The following is a 24,553-nucleotide window of genomic DNA, read 5'->3' as shown; positions in this document are numbered from 1 at the left end:
GAGGATCGGGCGGGCGCTCCCGCCATCCGTTAGGTCACCTTAGGTTTAAACCACGCAGCACGACTTCCGGGGGGCCCACCCCCTGCACTTCCCCCAGACCGGCCCCCCGAGCCCAGGCCCCTCTGATTTCCTGGCCAAGCCAAGAAAATAAAATGCTGGGATCCACCCTGGAGTCTGAAAGTACTGCCGCCTTTTCCTTAACTCTTCAAATGCTACAACTTAATCTATTAGAATTGTCATTTCCATCATCTATAGCCAGGGCCGGCTCTGCGTTTCGGCACAGAACAGAAAGCTCTTGGGTATTCAAGTTAGTTGCCTACGTTTTTGCGAAAAATGGGAATGGGGAAGAAGCAAGTGAGAGGAAAACGTTGTTAATGTTGCCTTGAGAAATTACAGCTTCTAGAGTTGCTCGTCCACCACTGATGTCTACATTCGTGGCAGTGAACCTTTTCGCTGTGAGCTTGTCTTTGACTTCGGGGTTGTAGCTGGTGATCAACAAGATGTGACAAAGGAGAGAACATCAGTGTCTGGGCACTAAAGCCCTCTTTATGACACTGACAGTATCACTGGGCAAATGCCTCCATCATCCCATCAGTCCTCTGTGCCTCTCTAGGCGTTCCCAGGCTCCTCAGGAATTGCTGTAATGGCTGGACAAAGTCTAGATCAGTGAACTCTTGTACCTCCACAAGGGCAGGAGGAACCTAGATATTAAGCTTAATCTCTCCTGCAAACAGTCCCTAGTGGCTGTTTTGCTGAGTCCTTCACCTTTCCACAGGAACTGGGCAGTGTCTTCAGAAGTGTCCTTTAATAGACCATCCTGTTAAGAACCGGGGCCCCTTTTCAGCCCCCACATTGATTTTCTCCAGCCCAGGCCACCTGTTTGTTGCCCTGCATGTTTTCCTTTCTTCTGTGGATCCCAGGGTCCTCAATTTCCATAGCTCTTCTGCTATCTCAGCCTTCAGTCTCTATTCTTCAGACTGCAGCTCTTGCTTGCTTCCTGGGACGCTCTCCAGTTCTGGCCATTCCTCCGGAGTCAGGTCCCCGGGAGCCCAGTCGTCCTTGTCTGCCACACTGCAGGGGCAGCAAGGCCCCACAGGCCTCCTCAGGCTCAGAACGACCCTGCACTTGGTTTAACTTTCTGCTCTCGCTGTCTTGAAATTGTGAATAATTTTTGAACAAGGGGCCCCGTGTTTTCATTTTGTACTGGGCCTGCAAATTATGTAGCCGGTCCTGCTCAGCAGCTTGTGTCCTCCAGGGCAGGTGGCAGTGGCCAGCGATAGTGCCCCGCCTTGCTTCTGCAGGTGCAAAATAGACGGAGATAAAAGTCCCTGAGATACTCTGCCATTAACTAATCAGAAAGCCACAACAAAACCCTAACGCTTCATAATGTTAGCATAGCATCAGAGATAAATGGGCCTTGAAATGGAGCCGGCATTGTTGGGTAATTTTAAGCATGTTCACAGTGCCTGTATTACCTACCAATGACACAATCCTGGCGAGACTGTTACAGGTAGGACATGGACAGGAATCAAGGGCTTGAGGCCTTTTTAAATACCTCCAACTGGGCTGTGGGTACCTATTTGGATTCTGTAACGTGTTCTCTTTGCCTGGGTTTTATAATCTAGGCCCCTGGCTTCAAGGCCTGTTAGAGGACAAATAATCACTTTGTTTGTGGGAACTGCTTGTGTTAGAGTTGACCAGTGTATCCTGTGCAACTGTTACCACATCAGAGAATTCAGCAACTTATCCTGCAACAAAAAAGCAGGAGAGACTTACCCAACGCCAGCCTGCATTTCCTCATCAACAAAATCCTGGCAATGGTGAAAATGTAGATATCATGGATTAATGTCCTCTTGCCTGCCCTCGTCTGCTCTTGGCCCAGAGGAGGCCTGAGACAGAGAAAAGCAGTACCTGGCATCCAGCAGGAGCTGGCCAGGTGCCCTCCTGTTGAACATAAACAATTCCCCAGAACCCTGACATCAGACAAGGCCACTCTGTGACCAGGATGGGACGGAACAAGAACAAGACCACTTCGTAATCATGTCAAAACACGGACAAAGCAGGAACTTGTCCAAACCACCAAAGTCACCCACCCAACGTCCCTGGGTCCTGGCTCCTAGGAGAGACTGCTGCTTCTTCACCAATCCCAGCCTTTGTCTGGTCTTCCCCGCTTCTCGGGTGAGATGACTAAGACTCCTGATCAGGACTCACCCCTGCTTCCTGACAGCATCCAATCCAGAGCGACGCCCGGCTTCCTTAAACGCTCCCCAAAGCACCAGACACAGGCCCCACTGCTACGTGTGGTCCTTCCTGACGCCCTCTCGCTGTGATGCCCCGCGGGTCCCCATGGTACACGGCTGTTCCACTGCAGGTGCTCCTGAGGGGTGGGGGGGAGTGGCTGGAGGGCAGTGAAAATAAGCTGAAGTCAATACTTAGAGCGGAAAAGTGACCTCTTAGCAAAATCCTACTCGATGTTGGATATTACTCTTATTCAAAACTCACATTCACATGGGCCCATCTGCTTATTGGCAGTCAGGCCAACTTGCATGTCTGCAACAGTTTTTAAAAACTCAGAGAAAGAGCCACACCGTCCTGCACAGTTAGCAACAATAACTATCTCCTGGGAAGAAGAGGATGGAAAACAGAAAAGATTTCTGTTAAAAAGGAGAAGATAGTGGCCGTGGTAGGGAAGTTGGGGTGCTATCTGGAAACTTCCCCAGCTGGAAGAATGCACAGGCCATTCTATTGGGCTGCAGTCCAAACCTCCCTTGTCAAGAGAGGTGGGGGAGAGGCAGGGACAAGCGCTACCCAGTAGCCGTTTGTTCTACTGTTTTGTTTTTTGCTTTTTCACCAGTTCACTTGGGACCCTAGGAGACATTCTGCCTCCCTGCCCCCTGTGTGCAGCTGTGGTGAAATCACTTCCTCTCTTAAAAAAAAAAAAAAAAAGAACTGGCCTTAGCTGTTAGGGTTACAATGTCTGACAGATATCTGGATCACTAGCCCACCATTTCTCAGATGAATGTGGGCCTGGCCTAGCTAGTTAAACACGATTTAAATTTCTGATTAAAAAGAGCGTATAACCGAGAGGTGCCTGGAATCTTTGATACAATGATTCTCAACTTTGGCTGCACACTGGAATCACCTAGGGAGCTTTAAAAGCTATTGCTGCTGCCTGGGCCCGGACCCAGGTGCAGCTCAGGCGTTGGATTGTTAAAATAAATATATAAAAACCCAGGAGATTCCAGTGCAAAGTGAAGACTGCCGCTGCCAAACCCCAAAGCAGTGTGAACCCCAATAGATAAAGCCATGAGGCTGGCTCTGATACAAGTAAATAAATACATTTTAAAAGCGAGAAAATAACAAGTGTTGGCGAGGATGTGGAGGGATTTCCGGTGGGAATGTCAAAGAGCGCAGCCACTGTGGCAAACAGTTTCCGTGCAACCCAGCCGTTCCCCTCTTGGGTGTATTGTATACCCAAGAGAATGGAAAACAGCTGTTCAAAAAAAAAACTCGGGGGCTTCCCTGGTGGCGCAGTGGTTGAGAATCTGCCTGCCAATGCAGGGGACACGGGTTCGAGCCCTGGTCTGGGAGGATCCCACATGCTGTGGAGCAACTAGGCCCGTGAGACACAATTACTGAGCCTGCGTGTCTGGAGCCCGTGCTCCCCAACAAGAGAGGCCGCGATAGTGAGAGGCCCGCGCACCGCGATGAAGAGTGGCCCCCGCTTGCCGCAACTGGAGAAAGCCCTCGCACAGAAACGAAGACCCAACACAGCCATAAATAAATAAATAAATAAATAAAAATTAAAAAAAAAACAAAAAAACTTGTACACAAATGTTTATGGCAGCACTATTTACAATGGCCAAAAGGTGGAAACAACCAAATTTCCATCAACAGATGAATGGATAAACAAAATATTTTCAGCCACAAAAAGGAATGAAGTACTGATACATGGCACAACCTAGGTGAACCTCGAAAACATTATGCTAAGTGGAAGAAGCTAGTCACCAAAGGACAAATACTGTATGATTCCACTAGAAATGTCCAGAATAGGTAAATCCACAGAGACAGAAATCGGGTGAGTGCTTGCCAGGGGCTGGGAGAAGGAGGGAAGTGAAGTGACTGCTTAATGGGTATAGGGTTTCCTATTGGGGGGGATGAAAATGTCTTGGAATTACATACAGTTACCCCAAATTGTAAATGTACTAAATGCCGGTGAATTTTTCACTGTAAAATGGTTACTTCCACGTTATGTACATTTTACTTCAATTAAAAAAAAAAAAAAAAAGACATGTAGCCAAACCAAGTTTGTAAGGTAAAGCTGTATAGAAATTAAGTGAACTTCATCACCTGTAGCAAATTCCAAGTAAATGCCTGATGGGGTGGACTTGAAGTGAGATGTTTGCAAAAAGGAGCAGAATTGAAGGCGGCTGCGAAACCAGCCTCGTGGTTGTGGTTTTCCCAGAAAGAAGCATTCTTCAGCCTCGAATGCTAACTTAATTTAATCCTTAAAATAGCCCTAAGAGGTAGGTGCAATTATCCCCATTTTACAAATGGATTAACTGAGGCACAAAGAGGTTAGGTAGCTAGAAAGTGCTGGGGCCAGGACTCAAACCCAGGCAGGTGGCTCCAGAGTCTGGCTAGTCACCCCTTCATGGTGCTGCCTCTGATTGCCCTGCCTGTTGCCTCAAAGTGTCCCCACTTTTCTTAGAACTCCCCAAACCCGAGGTGTGTGAGTCTGCCCGCCTCCCACCAGCAGGCGCCCCCTCCCCATCACGGAGTGTGTGATTGGAGAGGGTGTCCTGCCCCCCTCCTCTCTGGAGCCATCGCCTATCTCCACCAATTTCTGAGCTGAATCCCTACCCAATCTCTTACTAGCTGTGTGACAGTGAATAGGTTCACCGACCTCTCTGTGCCTCTTTCCCCTCTCTGTAAAATGAAGCTAATAACAGTAGAGCTGTGTGAGGATTAAATGAATAACTATATGACAAGCGTAGAGGGCAGTATCGGACACATGACAAGTATTCAGTAAATGGCTGTGCCGATGAGGATGTTTGATGTTATTACTAAGGCACGCCCTACTCTGGGCACTGAGCTCCTTCAGGGCTCTTGACCTTTCATCCTTGGGTTCCCAGTGCTTAGCACTGTGCCTGGCACACAGCAGGCGCTCCATATCTGTGTCCTTTGAAGTGAACTGAGGAATAGAGCATCATGCTCAACACCTCAAAGGAGCCCAAGCAGAGACCCAGTTCTCAGGAGTCCTATGTCGGGAAAGGGAGACGATGGTGACAGCCAACCCACTCTGTTCCCCACTCTGGACTTCCCCACTCTCCTCCCAGTCATTCAACTCATACAGTTGGCCCTCCGAATCCGTGGGTTCCACATCTGTAGATTCAACCAACCTCAGATTGAAAATATTAAAAAAACAAATTCCAGAAAGTCCCTAAAAACAAAACTTAAATTTGCCTCTGTCTGGCAACTATTTACATAGCATATACATTGTATTTATAACTATTTACATAGTATTTACATTATATTAGGTATTATAAGTAACCGAGGGAACTCCCTGGCAGTTAAGACTCAGCGCTTTCACTGCCAATGGCCCAGGCTGGATCCCTAGTTGGGGGAACTAAGATCCCACAAGCCTTGGGGCACGCCCAAAAGAAGAAAAAAAAAAAGTAACCGAGAGACGGTTTTAAGTATACTAGAGGGTATGCCCAGGTTGGTTAAATGGAAACACTAGGCCATTTTATATAAGGGACTTGAGCATCCTCAGATTTTGCTGGGGTGGGGGGGGTCCTGGAACCAATCCTCTACAGATACCGGGGCAAACTGTATTCCTGACCCCCTGGGTGCCAGGCAGTTCACAGCCCATTCAGAACCTCCTTAAGAGTTTGTTGGTAGAACCCTCTGGATGATTATTTAAGAAAAGTAAATGACAAAATAGGTTTTCCGCAAGACATTTCAAGCCAGCACCCCGAGTGCCAGTCATAATCCTCATTTGTGTCCCCGCTGACCCTTTTAGAATTAGCATGTAGAACACAAAAGGATGAGAAGTCGATTCCTATTATTACCCTGCAGCCACTTTCCTCACCCTTGCAGAATCGCAGTGCCCTGAGATATGTCCGCACACCGCCCGCCCCACCAAAGGGTTCCTCCAGTTTGAGAAAGCCTGACTTAGAGGGAAGATTGGCAGCCTGAGGCTCCATCACTCAGCCCAGAGAAGACACACTGGTCCAGCCTTCCTTAAGAGAATCTCCACTTGAGACTCTTTACAAAGCCCACATTGCTCCAAGTAAAATGCTGTCCAACCCATTCCACTTCCTTCTTTTCTCTCATTTCCAACAAAGAATGGCGCATTAGGGGGAGGGGAGACTGAAGTGTTGTAAGGCATTACCTAAGCGCCTATGCTCAAATAATGACACAATCAAAATTGTTACCAAAGCAAATAATAGAGCATGTTTTGGTACCAAAAGTAATGCCCTGGCTTCTCATCTGAAGGCAGCATTTCCTACAGCTATACTCAAAGATGTGACTAAATTCTCAACTGTTAGTGCTAGTTAAATATATACTTTTCTGTTGTAAAACAACTATACTTCGATTAAAAAATTATGATATATATATAAATATATATGTTTTTTATTTTATTATTATATTTTTCTGTAACATTGATTCCTTACTTCCTCAGTCTCTAGGGAGGCAGCCTGCAGAATGGTTAGGATCAGGGGGCCTGGATCCTAATTCTGATTCTTCCATTTCCTTGCAGGTGACCTTTGGCAAATGATCTAATTTTTCTAACTTTCTTTATCTGTGAAGGAAGTAACACAACAGCACCTCTTTCACACGATTGTTCTGAGAATTAAATAAATTAATAGAAGTATAGCACTTCAACAGTGCCTGACACATAGAACACACCATGGAACGATTCGTTATTATTATTAGTGAGTTAAGACTTATGTTTAACTGGTAGTTTCCTTTGCCCCAGTCCAAATGGTGAGTACCTGGGGTTTACAGGGCAACTCCCATTTCAGTTAACATTTCCCTAGAGTAGAGCTAAAAGATTTCCAAAGCCCACAGAGGGTCCACTTGTCTTAGATGTATTTGATACAACTCAACAGTCAGAGGTAGTCCCAGAAGCTGACTGCAGTGGGGTTGGATATGAGCCGCCATTTTACAGCACCATGCTCTTTCACGTGCCGGACACTTGGGTCTTTGTCCTCACCTGAAACACCTCCTTTCTCCAGTGGAAAAGGCCGCACGTGAGCACTGAAGGCCCAGCTCAGGTGCCACTCCTGATCCAGGCAGAGCTGATTGCTCGTTTCCTTGCTCACCTGTGTTCCCACAGCACAGCAGTCAGCTCTCCAGTGAAAAACTTTCCACCTTGCATTAATGGCAGCATGCTAGCGCCCCTCCAACTAGACCTAGTTTCTCTCCAGCCAACACTTCTTCCCTAATGGGACAAAAATCCAGAAAGTTTGAGGGACCAGCTCAAGCTTACATGCTTGTTAGTGAAATGAAGGCTCAGGGACCAGGACTGTAAGCAGATAGGGTAGGGGGTCCCCAGAGAAAGAGAACCAGGCAGGGCTTTCTTGACATAAGAGAAACCATCTTTGGCCTAAGCCATTTTGTGATCTAAGCCTGGCCACAATGCTTGCCCTTGAACAGGTCTCAGTAAGTAATGATTTTTTTTTTTTTTTAATTTTATTTATTTATTTATTTATTTATGGCTGTGTTGGGTCTTCGTTTCTGTGCGAGGGCTTTCTCTAGTTGTGGCAAGCGGGGGCCACTCTTCATCGCGGTGCGCGGGCCTCTCACTATCGCGGCCTCTCTTGTTGCGGAGCACAGGCTCCAGACGCGCAGGCTCAGCAATTGTGGCTCACGGGCCTAGTTGCTCCGCGGCATGTGGGCTCTTCCCAGACCAGGGCTTGAACCCGTGTCCCCTGCATTGACAGGCAGATTCTCAACCACTGCGCCACCAGGGAAGCCCGTAAGTAATGATTTTAAGGGAAGTGAGGGAATGCAGGAACAAAGGAAAAACAGTCAAGAAACAATAGTTCAGAGATAAAACAGAGTCCTAGTTCCTCCTTAAGGGATATACATAACAATCTGATACATATCTTTGAGTTCTTCAGGAACTAAGACCCCCCCCACCCAGATGGAGGATGGAATGAGGATGTTGACCTTTTCTGACCCTTAAGACTTTGATCAACTACAGCTTGGACTCTGTCAAGCTTTACCCCAATTCTATGCTATAGTCACCTCTGCCCAAACCCCTTCACGAATATGCATGTACCCTTAGCTTAAAACTTCCTCAGTTTTGGTGTTTGGGGAGACACTGCTTTGGGAAAGATCCCCAGTGTTCTCCTTACTTGATGCAAGTAGTTAATCCTTCCTTCTCCCAATCAATCTGTTGTAGGAAAGGGGTCCCTTCCAGGGTCTGAGAGTAGGCTCTTGTCTAACACTGGGAAATGAATTGTCCAAGGAGACACACATGCTGACAAAGCAAGAGACTTCATTGGGAAGGGGCGCCGGGGCAGAGAGCAACAGGGTAAGGGAACCCAGGAGAACTGCTCTGCTACATGGCTCGCAGCCTCGGGTTTTATGGTAATGGGGTTAGTTTCCTGGTTGTCTCTGGCCAATCACTCTGACTCAGGGTCCTTCCTGGTGGCACTTGCATGGCTCAGCCAAGATGGATTCCAGCAAGAAGGATTCTGGGAGGTTGGTAGGACATATGGACTGGTTTCTCCTCTCTCCTTTTGACCTTTCCCAAATTCTTCTGGTTGGTGGTAGCTTGTTAGTTCCGCATTCCTTACCAGGACCTCCTGTTGTAAGAGAACTCATGTAAGTGGTTACTATGGTGCCTGGCTAGGGCGGGTGGTTTCAGTCAGTGGTTCCCCTAACAATTCCCCCCGAGAGACTTCATACTCAAGATACTTCTTGGGAGTTGGGGCAGAGGTCTCTTTCTTCTGTAACTACTTCCTGATGAGAGTGGGCGTAGTCCTGCCTAGTGGAATAGAAGTCTTTCTCCACCTGATTGATTGACTGATTGATTGATCTGCGTTGGGTCTTCGTTGCTGCATGCGGGCTTTCTCTAGTTGCGGCAAGCAGGGGCTACTCTTTGTTGCAGTGCACAGGCTTCTCATTGAGGTGGCTTCTCTTGTTGCGGAACACAGGCTCTAGGTGTATGGGCTTCAGTAGTTTCAGGACACAAGCTCAGTAGTTATGGCGTGTGGGCTCTAGGGTGCACGGACTTCAGTAGTTGTGGCTCGTGGGCTCTAGAGCACAGGCTCAGTAGTTGTGGCACACAGGCTTTGTTGCTCCGCGGCATGTGGGATCTTCCTGGACCAGGGTTCGAACCCGTGTCTCCTGCATTGGCAGGTGGATTCTTAAGCACTGTGCCACCAGGGAAGTCCCACTCTCTCCACCTGATTTAAATCGAGGTATTCTGTGCCCCAAATCAGCATTCATCCTCGTAGTAACAACAGTTTAGCCTGAAACTGTTGGACCCTATCAGAGATGAACCTTGTTAGCAGTTGAAATAGACAAGGGCCAAACAGGAGGCCGAACAGGATGGTCATTGCCGGGCCCAGAAAAGGAAGGTAAAATTTGGGGTGAGGGCTGCAGTGTGTGTGACTTTTTTCTGATCGGTTGGTGGTGAGGTAACAGGGCGGTGCTCCAGGAGTCTTGTGCTCAGCCTGAAGTTACCATCCTTCACCTGGGTGGGGGCCTTAGTTCCTGCAGAAGGACTCAGAGATATTGTTATGCATACTCCTTGAGGAGGAACCAGGACCCTGCCCCAAGGCCATACCATCCCTTGACTGCTCCTCCCCTGTTTCTATATCCCCACCATTCCCTGATTAGCAACTGTTTGAATCTGCTCTTTGGAACTCAGGGAAGGTCAAGGAGGCTGAATGAAGCCTATTTCCTACAAACAAGAAATAGGGGACACAGAAAGGATTTGTACTCCAGAACCCAACAGAGTCCTGCTCAGTTTCAATTCGGGGAACTGGGCTACGACAGCTCTGGCCACTCCCTGCTAAAAGGGGGACTAGTCCTGCCTCAATTTGGAAAATAGACACCGAGTTGGAAATATTTCTGAGTTCCAAGTCCTGGATCTGAGTCTTGTATGATTAAAATCTCAATCCCCGCGTGCTCTAGGGCCTGCATGCCACAACTACTGAGCCCGTGAGCCACAACTACTGGAGCCCACGCACCTAGAGCCCGTGCTCCGCAACAAGAGGAGCCACCGCAATGAGAAGCCCGCGCACCGCAACGAAGAGTAGCCCCTGCTTGTCCCAACTAGAGAAAGCCCGCGCGCAGCAATGAAGACCCAAAACAGCCAAAAATAAATTACAAAAAAAATTAAAATCTCAATCCCTTGGTCCGCCATTTTGGTGTAATAGACCCAATTAGAAGTAGTTGGGGTCTTCCCTGGTGGTGCAGTGGTTAAGAATCTGCCTGCCAATGCAGGGGATGTAGGTTCAAGCCCTAGTTCAGGAAGGTCCCACATGCCGTGGAGCAACTAAGCCCGTGTGCCACAACTACTGAGCCTGTGCTCTAGAGCCCATGAGCCACAACTACTGAGCCCACGTGCCACAACTACTGAAGCCCATGCACCTAGAGCCCGTGCTCTGCGACAAGAGAAGCCACCGCAATGAGAAGCCTGTGCGCCGCAACAAAGAGTAGCCCCCACTCGCTGCAACTGGAGAAAGCCCGCGCACAGCAACGAAGACCCAACGCAGCCAAAAATAAATAAGTTAATTAATTAATTACAAAAAAAAAAAAGAAGTATTTGGAGGAGTGACAACTGGAACTTTAAGAGACAAAATAAATCTCATTCCCTGAGGAATTCAGAAGAGTAAGCCGGAAACCCAGTCTGGACCTCGCACTTTGGGGAGACTTGTAGCCAGGTAGCCAGTTGTTTATTCTTATCTAAGTAGGTTTTAACTTCAGATATGGTATTAATATGTACATAACAGGAGCTATTGGCCACTACACGTCTCTTTTTTCTACTACTATCTGATCTAAAACAATTTCATTTTCTAAAAATTTAGTAGTTACAAGAGGATACCTTGAAACCATAAGGTTGCAGATACCAGCTGCCAGCAGACATTTTTTTGAGAATGGCTGGTGGCATCCCAAGTCTGACACAGCTCAGAAAACTCAAGTTCTTAGCAATACAAGGACTTGTCTGAAATCACGTCCATAATGCCACCTAGTATTACCTTGGATGTCTGAATCACAGCTACTCCATTTTGACTTTCAATTGCACTTCTCTCTTTAATGGCCAAAGCAGATGTCACTGTTAATGATTTTAGAGCTTTTCTACATATGAGAAGATGGAAGAATTTGGGCTCATAAAGTCTTCTCCTGAAAGTATATAACGATCTGCAGGCCTGTTCTACCAGTTTTTCCCAGAGCAGAGTGCCTCATTCCTGATCTCCACCCTGAACTCCTTTCAGGCTGTGTTAAGGTCAGTGGCTGCAGTGGCCATTGACCTAATCCTTGCAGAGGCATACGGCAAGTGACAATTTTCAGTTGGCAGGGCCCCTTCAGGGTCATAAATTCAACCATGGTTTCGGGGGCACTTCATGACCACTTCGTCCCATGGTGCTAGGAATGATCATTCCCAGGTCTGGCAAAGACTTCACTGATAGGCCACTCAATGTGCTATTACTGGACTAGGTCTTATTAACAGTAGCCAAAAATCTCTGGACCACCTGTCTTGCTAGTCTTTTATGGTCCATGAAAATATTCCCTCTTGTTGCTTCTTCCCATATCTAGAGTTACACTATTACCATCATTGATCTTATATGGAACTATACATCATCATTTTATCAGAGGCTCATTCACACATTTGGTAATGCAAAGAACAACAATTTTGTAAAACACTCAATATAAAAAATAACGTAGGGACTTCCATGGCAGCGCAGTAGTTAAGAATCCGCCTGCCAATGCAGGGGACACGGGTTTGAGCCCTGTTCCAGGAAGATCCCACATACCGTGGAGCAGCTAAGCCCGTGCGCCACAACTACTGAGCCTGCACTCTAGAGCCACAACTACTGAGCCCGCGTGCCACAACTACTACAGCCTGTGTGCTCAGAGCCCATGCTCCGCAACAAGAGAAGCCACCACCATGAGAAGCCAGTGCACCACAACAAAGAGTAGCCCCCGCTCGCTGCAACTGGAGAAAGCCCGCATGCAGCAAGGAAGACCCAATGCAGACATAAATAAATACATTTATTTATTTATTTATTTATTTATTTATTTATTTATGTATTAAAAAAATAATATAGCTAGCAGTATTAGTAAGCTCACAAGTAAGAATTTAAGTCAAGAACTTCCATTAGGTGCGGCCCAGTATATCCCAGGTTTTCTTAGTCTGTTCTGTACCAATCCTTATCTTTAAGGGAAATAATATATTGGCACTGTCCATAAGGCACCCAGCCCAGTTTCCTAGTGTTACTAGGCTGGTTATCTCTAGTATGGTTTAATTGTCCCCAAATAAAGTTGCCTTTAAATTTAAATGACCATAGCCTGGTGTTAACCTCCCAGTTGCAGATCATGGAGCATCTGAGCTTCGTCCAAAGACAGATTACTGAGTTAAGCTTCAGAAACAAACTTAGAGTGTCCTTTTAATAATTCAATTAAAACTTTACAACGATATAACATAACAGCAAAAACTAAGAAGTGAGTCTTAGTGAATACAGACCTCAATAAACAGAATTAGATTTTGATGTCCATTGAAGCATCACTTTCTGTCTAAAATTACTCTCATTTTTACCAATATAGTCAAAGCAAGATTAATTTGTCTGCAAATTAAGTCTGATTAGTTGATAAAAGGCTTCCCCTGACCAGGAAAGCAAAGCCAAGGGCTTGTCACAGATTCTGCCTCAGAGATTTAGGTGAATTCCTCCCTTTTTAAGGTCCACAAAAATACCTTCAGATTCCTGCACCTGTTAGGAGGTGGCCTTTCTAATTTATCTGATAAAGCTGCTGGGAACCCCAGAGTTTCCAATCTCTGGAGGGGCCAGGCAGAGAGAAAAGAGAAATGTTTCAATTCTGCTTACAAAGGTGTAATTTACCAAATTGCTGTAAGTCATAATTAGTTTGAGGGGAAGGGTTTCTTTACATCTGGAAAACACAAATTAACAGCTAGCAATGTTTCAGATAGAAACATAAACATTACAACTATATTCACCAGTTCATTCAGTAACTAATCCTCTTGTTAAACTTTTGATGAAGCATCAGGTTTCCTTAAGATTCTTTGATTTCTTACCCAGTTCCCCAGGATAATTTGAGATTTATCAGAGTACAACAACTGTCTATAAATGACAGAAAGACTTAAAAAGTCACAGTTAAACATCTGATCACAATGTAATTGACAAAAGAAACTTACTGCTGTGACATGCAACATTTTAAAATAACTAGAATTATGACTGGTAACATTTTACCAGGACATACTAGATTTTTAGGAATTCCAGGTAATTTCTAGAATAATAACATCCATACAGTATATATATATATATATTTTTCAAAATAAGAAAGGCTTTATTTGAAGACAAAACAAATAGCACGCACACACACACACACACACACATCCAAATGCAAGTAAGAGAGTTCACTGGGTTTTATAAAAGAGAAAGCTGCACTCAGGCGCCAATTAAAATTGGAACCATTGAAGAGATGCCCCCTGCTTGTGGTGACACAGGTACAACATGTGCCTGTGAAGAAGTTGTTCTGCGGTGGCATAAATGTGGGAATGCAGGACAAAGCGATGCAAGGCAGAACAGCAGGTGGGCAAAAGCTTGAAGACCCTTTTCTCCACTCTAACGTGCTCTCGTTCTGCCCTGGGGAATTAAAGCAGTCAGCAGGTCACCTTACAAAGAACCTCAATTTCAAAGAACACTTTGAAAAGGTGAAAATAGATTCAGAGTTATTACTAAAGTCATACAGAGAGGTCAGTGGGGGAAAAATAATTTACGGTCTCAAAAACCAGGCTTCACACAACAGCAGGCACGAAATCGAGTTCCATGTGCTTGCGGTATAAAAGATGACACTGATCTTGGGCTTCCCTGGTGGCACAGTGGTTAAGAATCCGCCTGCCAATGCAAGGGACACGGGTTCGAGCCCTGGTCCGGGAAGATACCACATGCCGTGGAGCAGCTAAGCCCGTGAGCCACAACTACTGAGCCTGAGCTCTAGAGCCCGCAAGCCACAACTACTGAGCCCGTGTGCCACAACTACTGAAGCCCGCACACCTAGAGCCCGTGCTCTGCAACAAGAGAAGCCATGACAGTGAGAAGCCCGCGCACCGCAACAAATAGTAGCCCCCGCTCACTGCAACTAGAGAAAGCCTGCGCACAGCAACGAAGACCCAACACAGCCAAAAAAAAAAAAAAAAAAAAAAGATGACAGTGATCTTAATAAAAGCTGGTCTTCTTCATGATACACAGGAACTCTTGCTCATTGACTTCTCCGTCTCCATTCCTATCGGCCTCATCAATCATTTCCTGCCCCTCCTCATTGGTGAGGTTTTCACCCTACTCCTTGGCCACACATTTTAGATTTTTGAACTATATCTTCCCAGTTTCATCATCATTGAAGAGCTTCAAAGCTTTCAGGATTTCTTCTTTGGTATCTTTCTCAGACATTTTCTGACTCATCACAGTCAAAAAGCTACAGTTCATTTTTCTTGTCCCTTCCTTATCAATTTCACTTATCATTTTCTTATCTCTTCTTTCTTGGGTTCAAAGCCCAGTGCCCTCACTGCCACCTTAAGTTCCTTAACATCAATTGTCCCAGTTCTGTCAGCATCAAAGAGATCAAAAGCTTCTCAAATTTCCTGTTTCTGCTCTTCAGTAAGCTCCGGTTTAGGACTCATCCTTTTTCGCTGAGCAGTTGATGCCATGTTTGCCTTCTTAAAGTTAGAGGCCATCGCGGATGGACTCCACTTCCTGTTCCATACAGTATATTTTTTAAAAAGTTTATCACTCATGTAATAATGCTCTCCATGTGTTGTAATTTAACATACTGATGAAATATTTCTCTGTGAGATGCTTCATGGGTCTTCTAAAGCATCTCGAACTTAGCTGGAGGTCAAAAGAACTGTAATTAAAATTTGATATTTGGAAAGTTTGTCAGAAAAATATCAAAAGGGTTTAGAACACTCAGTCAGATAGGATCACAGGTCACTGTGAAACAATAGTTATTCACTTAGCCAAAGTAACAATAAAAGATTTCAAAGGCAAATACAGAACAGATCGCTTAAAAGGTAAAGAAACTTAAAATCTGTTATCAAAGGCAGTTCAACATTTTAAGAAAACTTGTTCTCTTAACAGAGAGAAAAGCCAAATTCAAGTTTTGTACCAGCTTACTTTTAAAATTCATTTAATCAATTAAATTTATTCTAAGCTTAGCCAGTCCTGACCATGCACAAAACTCTTTCCTCCGGGTCCACTTCCCACAAATCTTCCATCACTTTCTGTATCCATCACTCTTTCTTCCATCCAGAAACAACCAGCTCTCAGTCAGACTTACTTTCTTTTCACTAATAAAATGCAATTCTATTCCTCATACCTTCTTTTTTTTTCTTTTTTTTTTTTTAAAGCAGAGGGAGTTTTATTTTATTTATTTATTTATTTATTTTTGGCTGCGTTGGGTCTTCGTTGCTGTGTGCAGGCTTTCTTTAGTTGCAGCGAGCGGGGACTACTCTTCATTGCAGTTCATGGGTGTCTCATTGCAGTGGCTTCTCTTGTTGCAAAGCATGGGCTCTAGGCACGCGGGCCTCAGTAGTTGTGGCTCATGGGCTCTAGAGTGCAGGCTCAGTAGTTGTGGCACACAGGCTCAGTTGCTCTGTGGCATGTGGGATCTTCCCGGACCAGGGATCGAACCTGTGTCCCCTGCACTGGCAGGCAGATTCTTAACCACTGCGCCACCATGGAAGTCCCACATTTGCTTTCTTATAGAGAACGTCTCAGGGTGGCACCAAACCTATTCATTAATAGTCCTAAATATCTTTAGTTTCTCTGTTTAGTAATTGATGTCTCAGTGTCTTATTTTATTGGGAAATGACCCAGCTATTCAACAAACTTCCATCATTTAACTTAACACAACTGTAAAATTTCACATTACCAAATATCTGGAGAGATCATCTTCAAGTAGACATTCTAAAACATAATTATTCCTAAAAAGTTCATCCAAAAGCTCTTATCTCACTTGCATTTAATACACTTATAAAAATTTCATGATACCAAGTTATTTCTCTTGCTGAAAAATTTGCAACAGATATAATAAGGTCTTATTTGACTTCTATTAAACCCAAGTACAATAAAGGTATTATATTTGATGTTGATGACTCTAAAGATATGTCTATATTAATTAGATCAACAAACTTAAACATTAATACCAGGTATTAATTTAATACTGAATATTTCCCAGTTCACGTGAACCTAAAATTAATTCTGGCCAGTTACCTTCTGTGTTTTTTTGAGAATCTATATAAGTGCTTAATTTCCTTTAATCCAATTAAGTAGAGCTCACTTACAAATTAATTTTGTTAATACCATCCAAAGGTAAAAACAAAGACAATGCACACATAAACATACAGACAGACACAACCAGAGGTCTCATAGCCTCATTTCTAAACTTAGTCATGAATCAGGTATTACAATATAAAACTCACCAGCTTATAAATAACAGTTGGAATAGGTAAAATTTAAAAGTCTTCTTACCTTTTTTTTCCCCTCAGTCTCAGGAATTAGAGATGGTCTAGATAAGATAAGTGATCCTGAGAGCCCTGGTCTCAAGGCACAGGGAGAGAAAGTCAAGTTCTCCTAGTAGGACTTGTTCCCTCAGGGTCAGAATTCTGAAAAGACGTTTTATCAAGCTTGCTTTTACTAACTGTATATGCCAAAAGAACCAGTTTTGGAATTTTCAAGAGTTTTACCTAGACCAACTTTCTCTGGAGTCTAAATAATATGGTGGCCACACAATGTTGTAGTAAAATATCTCTTTCTTAGTCATAGGTTCATAGCTAAAATCTTTCCAGTCAGACAGAATTTGCCCAAGAGGGCTTCACAGTGGAACAGAACTAGAATTTCCCATTTCACAAGGCAGAATGGCCATCACAAATCACAACACAGAACACAAAGCATAAAACACACACAGGCACGGCCATCCTAATCAGTCACTCCCTTAAATACAAGATTGCAGTCTCTCAGAAAACTTCCTGCAGAGACACAGAACTTCAGATCCGAGTACTGACAGAGTAAACGGAAGTATCTCGGGTCTTCAGAGATTTCAAAGGGAGGAAAAGAGGTTGAAAGAAGAGGGGAAGGAGGGGGATAAAAGGGATGGCCTTACAGATATCTCCTGCAACCTGCAGATGCCCAGGTGTTACGGGACTTTTCCCTGGGCTTCCAGGAAGGGAGAATGGGAACTTGGCCCTACCAGAAACCAGAAACAGATACCACATACCACATACCAGACCAGAATTCGAGTTCTCTGCCCACTGGAGGTGATCAGGCTCCGACCCTCAGATCAGGCTGAGGCCCTTCAACTAGACTCCTGCGTCCAGGACCAGGACAGAAGAAAAAAGGGTAGGATAGGAGGGGTTGAAAAGAGGAAAGGAAGAGGGAAGGGGAAAGAGATCAATAAAGTCTCTTGTTCCTTACCTGGTCAGGGCACTCTGGCCAGTCATCTGTGTCAGAAGGAGACCAGGGACAAAAGGGTCCCGGTGGCGGCCTCTGGGTCTGGTCTGTCGGCAGGCGAACTGGTCCCTGAGTACCCCAAGTGGCCAGGATGTCAGTCGTAGCGAAGAAGGTGCCCCACCAGAGTCACCTCACCATTTGTTGCAGGAAGGGGGACCCCTTCCAGGGCCCGAGAGTGGGCTCTTGTCTAATACTCGGAAATGAATTGTCCAAGGAGACACACGTGCTGACAAAGCAAGAGACTTCATTGGGAAGGGGCGCCGGGGCAGAGAGCAACAGGGTAAGGGAACCCAGGAGAACTGCTCTGCTACGTGGCTCGCAGTCTCGGGTTTTATGGTAATGGGGTTAGTTTCCTGGTTGTCTCTGGCCAATCACTCTGACTCAGGGTCCTTCCTGGTGGCACTTGCATGGCTCAGCCAAGATGGATTCCAGCAAGAAGGATTCTGGGAGGTTGGTAGGACATATGGACTGGTGTCTCCTCTCTCCTTTTGACCTTTCTCAAATTCTTCCAGTTGGTGGTAGCTTGTCAGTTCCACGTTCCTTACCAGGACATCCTGTTGTAAGAGAACTCATGCAAGTGGTTACTATTGGGCCTGGCTAGGGCGGGTGGCTTCAGTCAGTGGTTCCCCTAATAGATCTTTGGCTTGGTTGTGTCTTTTGACTTGACACCCACCAAGAGATGAACCCAGTGTTCGGGTAACAGAACCCTGGTGCCCCAGTTCCCAGGCCAGGGCTCTTTTCTTTAAACTACATTGTCCTTATGTGCAGCTTCCATTACTGAATGTCCACTATGGGCCACAGTATTTGTAAAGTACTGTGAGTTCTTTACATATGTCATTTCTAATCCTCCCCACCCAGCAAGGTTCATTCCTTGTATAAAGACATAGACACTGAGGCCAATTGCGGGCGTCAGTCTGACTCCAAAGTCAGGAGACTTCTAGTCTATCATGTTGTCGCTCAGTACTGGAAATGAGAGCAGAAAAGAGCACTGAATGGTTCATTTAAAACACACTCATTCTACATGCAGACAATTGTTGCTTTAAGGGAAGGGTAGAAGAAAAGGAGAGATTACATTTTGGCATGCAAAGGCAAAACAGTAAATATTCTTTTTTCCTGTTCCTGGATCCTACTGCAGCTTCTTCAAAGCAAGTGAATGTGTGCATGTTGACACAGCTCTTATTTTAAAATCTTCTTTGGCTCAGTTTTCAGCTTCTTCTTTCAACCAGTCCCATGACTCCCCTCTGTCAGGCTCTGAGAATCTGCCTAAAATCATTATGCAGCAGTTACTGTTAAGATCCACTCTGCAAAAATAATTCACTTCTCTCCACTTCTTCTTGTTTTAGAGTATATTACCTGGCATGGCGCCACGTTAATCATAAAGGTCTTGCACTTTCAGGATACTTTAATATTAATATTTAAAAAATAGGTTCATTCCATCAGAAAGTTTATCCTTTTTTCTTAATTATTTACAAGTATATAGTTTTCTCATTTTTGTCTGAAAGAGTACATTTTTTTTGCCCCCGCCCCCACCCCTGCCCATGCCTGCCGGGTCTAAGTACATTTTGCTTTAACCTAAGTATACTGAGACTTGCCTGGTGGCGCAGTGGTTAAGAATCCGCCTGCCAATGCAGGGGACACGGGTTCGAGCCCTGGTCCGGGAAGATCCCACGTGCTGCGGAGCAACTAAGCCCGCGAGCCACAACCACTGAGCCTGCGCTCTAGAGCCCACGAGCCACAACCACTGAAGCCTGTGCGCCTATAGCCCGTGCTCCGCAACAAGAGAAGCCACCGCAATGAGAAGCCCGCGCACCGCAACGAAGAGTAGCACCCGCTCGCCGCAACTAGAGAAAGCCTGCGCACAGCAACGAAGACCCAACACAGCCATAAATAAATAAATAAATAAATTGATTAATTAATTAATTAAAAAAAAATCTAAGTATACCTGTTGACGTTAAAACTCCACAAGTAAAAATGAATGGATAGGGAATTCCACGGTGGTCCAGTGGTTAGGACTCTGCACTCTCACTGCCAAACCCTGGTCCAGGAATTATAAAAATCCCACAAGCCGCGAGACGTGGCCAGAAAAAAAATGGATATTATTTTAAACTTGCTTCCTTAAAAAACACCAGGTTATTGTACTTTGGTTATTTGCAAGTAATCAAAACTAATTTAGAAACTTCACATTATCATGGTTGTGCAAAAAAGAAAATTATACTGCAATGCAAGATGCCTGCCAAATGGGAAAAATAAAGCTCAAAGAACGTTCTATTGCTGTTATAAAGCAATGGTAAGATCTCCAATTGGGCCAAACTGACATCATGTGCCTCCTGCTGGGATGTACTGAGAAGGACCAAACATCCCTTCTGTGGTCTTTTTGCCAAAAATGCACAATCTGAATCTAATCATGAAGAAACATCAGATAAACTAAAGGACCTTCCACAAGATGAATGACCTATATTCTTCAAAAAATGTCAAGGTCAAGAAATACAAAGTAAAGTTGAGGAACGGTTCCACATGAAAAGAAACTAAGAAGACAAGACAACTAAATCACAATTTGTGAGTCTGGACTGGATCCTAGACCAGGAAAGGAAAATAGCCATAGGAGACATTACTGGGACAATTGACAAAAGTAGAACAAGGACTGTGGATTGAACAATAGCTTTATCACAATGTTAAATTTCCTGACTTTGATCAGTGTACTGGGGTTGCATAAGAGAATGTCCTTGTTCTTAGGAATTACAGCCTGAAGCATTTTGGGTAAAGGACTATAACATCTCCAACTAACTAGTGGTTTGGGGGGGGGAAAATGCATGTAAACATAAAGAGAGAGAGACTGATAAATAAATGGAGCAAAATATCAACACTAGTTGAATCTGGATAAAGGGTATAAAAGAATTCCTTGTACTCTTTTTACAGCTTTTCTGTGCATGCATTTAAAATTATATCAAAATGAAAAGTTATCGAAAACTGTGAATGTATAGAAAATGTAAGAATATAAGAAAAAGGAAAAAAAGAAAAACAATGCTCCTGAATTATATATGACACAGCAGCATCTAAGACATGTTTAAAGCTCTCGATAACAGGCAAACTTGACTTAAGGGAAACAAAAGGTCTGCCTTTTAAAGTGCAGGGTTGAAGAAAACAGGAAGGTGGCCTTTTTGATACTTTCAGCCCATTGTTCACAGAGTTAATAAAATAACCCCAGGAGGTACATGCCTCATCCAGCCCAGTCACTCTCTACCAGGCCTCCAGGTCTCAGCTCACTTTCACTGACAACTTTTTTTTTTAAACAAATTTATTTATTTATTTATGGCTGCGTTGGGTCTCTGCTGCTGCACGCCGGCTTTCTTTAGTTGCGTCAAGTGGGGGCTACTCTTCGTTGCGGTGCGTGGGCTTCTCACTGCAGTGGCTTCTCTTGTTGCGGAGCACGGGCTCTAGAGCGCAGGCTCAGTAGTTGTGGCGCACGGGCTTAGTTGCTCCACAGCATGTGGGATCTCCCCGGACCAGGGCTCGAACCCGTGTCCCCTGCATTGGCAGGCGGATTCTTAACCACTGCGCCACCAGGGAAGCCCCACTGACAACTTTGACACCTGTGTGACCTCAATTCAATGCCTGCCTCATTCTGGGTGGAGTTTCTGCTTCTCTGTGGAAGATTCAGCCAAGGCCCTGTCTCAGTTCCTTAATCTCCTCAACTCCAGTACTTCTGGATACTTGGGGCAGGGCAGGAGGAGGAAGCAGTTTCATGTAAAGGCCATAGGCCACTCAGAATATGTATGCTGTGCCCGTTCCTTGATCATATCAAGACCTTCAGTCCCAAACCACCTTATCTCCCTTCACATTATCACTCACCTTGTTTCCATTCTCTCCCCATGGTTAATCATCGCATCCTCAACCTCTCAAGCCCCTGTCCTTTGTCCCTGCAAACTCCCAACCCTGGATCAATCCAGCCTTTTGCCTCTTCTGGTCCTTCCCACTTGTTGTTCAGGATAATGGGAAAAACCTCATGTTGGTGCTGACTGGTATGTGCGTGTACACACACACACACACACACACACACACACACACACACGTGTGTATGTGTGTGTGTGTTTCCCCCAACATGATTGGGCTTTCACCTTATTTGGCAATCTTTTTTCACCTTTTCTCGGTTCTTTTATTCCTTGAACTTATTTCATATTGTTGAAACCTCCTTTTCCCGTGGCTTCCATGACATCACTATCTTTGGGTTCCCACTGCTTCTTTGCCCTGCTCTCTGTTGTCTCTCTAAATGTTGAGTTTCTGCAGGATTCTATCATTGGCATGTCTTTTTTTCTTACCCTGTACCAGTGGTTCTCAAACCTGGCTGCATATTAGAATTGTTACAGCAGGCAGGTAGCTAGATATGAGCAGAAAAAGGGGGGCATGGCCAGATGGCAGGAAACCACGCATCTTGTAAACAGCGGGGGGCCCATGGGCAGACAAAGAAAAGCAGGACCTCCAGACTGACAGGAAACCACACATTTTGGGGTGATAATTGTTCTGAAGGCAGACAAAGAAAGGTGGGAAAAGGCGGGAATCTCCAGTGTCTGGATGTAAACTTTTGCTCACTATGCTCTCATTATAATAAAATTAGCCTTGCAGATAAGAAGTACCCATCATGCACCGAAGCCATGACACTTCCAATCAAAGCTAAATAAGGACAAAATCCCTCCTCCCCTTGGGAAGGTGGTGGTGGGGTGAAAATCAGAGAATACGCCCTCCAACCCCTCCCTCCCCAATGAAAATTCTGCCCCTTCATTTATACACCCCACATAACCAGCTTGCCAAAGAAACTCAGGGCAGCTATTCACCTGAAACTGCCCGCTCTCATCTCCGGAGCATACAATTGCTTAAATAAATCCTCACTTTACTTATTTTACTGACCTCCCTGTCTCGTTTCTGAATTCTTTCTGTGATGAGACAAGAACCTTTCACTGGGAACAGAATCACCTGGGAAATTTAAAATATTATCATGCCTGGGTCCCACCCCTGATTTGATTTGTTGTTAGGATGGCCTGGACATTGGGGTTTTTCAGTCCCTCCAAGTGATCATAAGGTACAGCCAAGGTAGAGAACTTCTTCATCCAGGTGATCTTATCTACTCCCACAATTCTAGCCACCTATATGCAGAAGATTCCTAAATCTCCATTCCTAGCTCCCACCTTTTCCCCTGAGCTTTGGACCTGTCTATTGGTTATGTTCACCCCCTAGAGAGTCAAAGTCAAATGACCAAACTGAACACTTGACCTTCCTCCCCAGCTTGATCTTTCTCAAGTAATCTCAATCTTGAGACATTTACATGTTAGTAAATAGTGATAGTCTGTACCACTGCCGTTCACTGAGCTGACCACATCAAAAACTTCGGACTCATTCTTGACTCTACCTTCACTTCCCACACTCCACCAATCTCCAAATCTTTCTTAAATCCATCTCATCGTTTCCCCCACCACTTATTTCCAATTACCTAAACTTGGGTCTTTATTCTTTCTATTCTGTATAGTAATAACTGGCTTCCTGCGATTCATGTCCCACAGGCTTCAATAGTTACCTTTCCAGAATACAAATCTAATGATGAAGAAAAACCCCTTGCTAAAACTCTTCAATGGCTGTCAATTGCCTGCAGAATAAAGATCAAATGCTTAAAGACTTCTCATAGCTTGGTCTTAGACTTCCTTTTCTGACTCAACTGCTATTATTCTTCCAAAGACACAGGCTCAAAACCTGCTGAGTTACTACAAGTCTCAGACATATCATGGTCTTTCATGAGCCAATAATATAAAGAAAAATTATCCAAAATTTGGGAATAAGATTACATATCAAATAATAAAAAGACTATTCTGTGCTCTTTCAGCGTTGTACTGGAGAATGTCAAATAAGTACGACTATGTTACCTGATGCAGAGCAGTGCTGTCCAATGGAGCCACATATGCAGTTTTAAATTTTCTAGTAGCCATATTATAAAAAGCAGTTAAAAAGAAAGTAGAGAAATTGATGTTAATAATGCATATTATTTTACTCAGTATGTCTAAAATATTATCCTTTCAATATGTAAGAAAAAAGAGTACCAAAACTCATTTTCCTTTAATATTTGCATCCACACTGATAAAACTAGTTTATTTTTTTCAAAGAATTGATTTGACCTTAAAGTTAAAGCACGTCAATTTCAAAACCACATCTGTCCAAGTTAAGCAAATGCACTTATTTGTGTCAACTTAGTATTCTTAACGTTAAATCCAAAGGGGTAGTGTGCTGTTTGAGAAGGAATTCTACATTTATCAATGTAAATGAGGCATTCTTCAAATTTTTCTTCCAGTATTTACAGTCAATTTACAAAATGCTATTAAAATTAAAATCTTCTACACATTGATTCATGTTAGAAAAATGTATAAAATCACTATTATTGCTTTGAATCATTGAAAAATTCCAACTTTAACATAAATTCTTATACCTGTCTAGCTAAATCACAAGCTTCTCCTTGGACTTTCAAACTTATCTTGTTCATATGCAGTGTGAAATCCGTGAGAAAACATGTAAGACACATTGCCTTTTTTTTTTAATTTGTGAATATTTGGCAAGCATTACTTTTGTTTCTAGAAAATCTTGAATTGGAGTTAACAGCACAGTAAAACTCTTTGTGGCTCAACCAAGGAGCATTGGCAATGAATACAAGATCATTAAATTTATTTTCTACTTCTTTCAGCATTTCCATAAACTGGTGATGAGTCACAGTATTTGCATGTATATGCTGAACAGTTTTAACAACTGTATCCATGACGCTTTTCATAGAGTCTGTTTCAGAGAACTGAGCACAAATATTTTCAGTG

At 44.2% G+C, this 24,553-nt stretch overlaps 1 pseudogene across 1 annotated transcript; it reads right to left on the bottom strand.

The window, feature by feature from the left end:
- Positions 1–7,682: 7,682 nt before the first annotated feature.
- LOC309620907 (centrin-2 pseudogene) lies at positions 7,683–23,638 on the bottom strand (annotated as a pseudogene). The gene is made up of 2 exons (XR_014249869.1): positions 23,621–23,638; positions 7,683–23,346 (listed from the first exon to the last, which is right to left on the bottom strand). The product of XR_014249869.1 is annotated as a centrin-2 pseudogene (transcript).
- Positions 23,639–24,553: the final 915 nt, after the last annotated feature.

This window comes from Balaenoptera borealis (assembly GCF_965194805.1).
Source record: "Balaenoptera borealis genome assembly, chromosome: X".
Lineage (NCBI taxonomy): Eukaryota > Metazoa > Chordata > Mammalia > Artiodactyla > Balaenopteridae > Balaenoptera > Balaenoptera borealis.
The sequence above is the reverse complement of the archived record's forward strand: the minus strand, read 5'-3'. Positions and strand labels throughout refer to the sequence as shown.